Source organism: Hoplias malabaricus, chromosome 9, assembly GCF_029633855.1.
Source record: "Hoplias malabaricus isolate fHopMal1 chromosome 9, fHopMal1.hap1, whole genome shotgun sequence".
In the NCBI taxonomy this organism is placed as follows: Eukaryota; Metazoa; Chordata; class Actinopteri; order Characiformes; family Erythrinidae; genus Hoplias; species Hoplias malabaricus.
This window is the reverse complement of record NC_089808.1, coordinates 12,205,755-12,206,515: the sequence shown is the minus strand read 5'-3', so window position 1 is coordinate 12,206,515 and position 761 is coordinate 12,205,755.

The window sequence follows — 761 nt, the reverse complement described above, 5'->3', positions numbered from 1 at the left end:
ATGGTGAAGATAAATTAATTAAAATTTAATAAATCCAAATAATTTTGTATTATACATTTCCTATAGCTATACCTTTATTTACTTTTACATCGTTTTGGGTTCTTTCTAAAACTTGATTACAGTTCACAAAGCATTTTTATCTCCAGTCTACATTACTCAGATTCTCAGTGTTTTAATACTTTAAACTGATGCTACGCTCACTCTCTTCAAAATGGTCACTTATATACTATAAGTGAATGCAGCTATTCTAAGGTGCATTATTTTTATAGAGAGACATGAAATTAAATGAGACACACTGGATATATATAGAGAGACACACAGGTGGACAAGACCATTGGTCATCAAGCCCAGGGCCAAATGTGGGCTACAAGTAGATACAGCTATGGAGAACCAGGTCTGCCAAATGAAAATATGTATTTGAACAAAAGCACTGATATATTCCCGTTTCCGTATTTTTGTAAATTCCTCCATTTGTCTATTTCTGTATATATTTTTAAGTCTATTTTTTAATTTTCTGCTATTTTCTATATATATTATATGTTTATTAGTTAGTTTATGTATATCTAGGGGTAGTGTCGCAGTCACACAGCTCCAAGGACCTGGAGGTTTTGGATTCGAGTCCCACTCGAGTCTGTGAGGAGTGTGGTGTGTTCTCCCTGTATCTGCGTGGGTTTCCTCCGGGTGCTCTTGTTTCCTCCCACAGTCTAAAAACACACATTAGTAGGTGGATTGGCGATTCATAAGTGTCTGTAGGTGTGAAT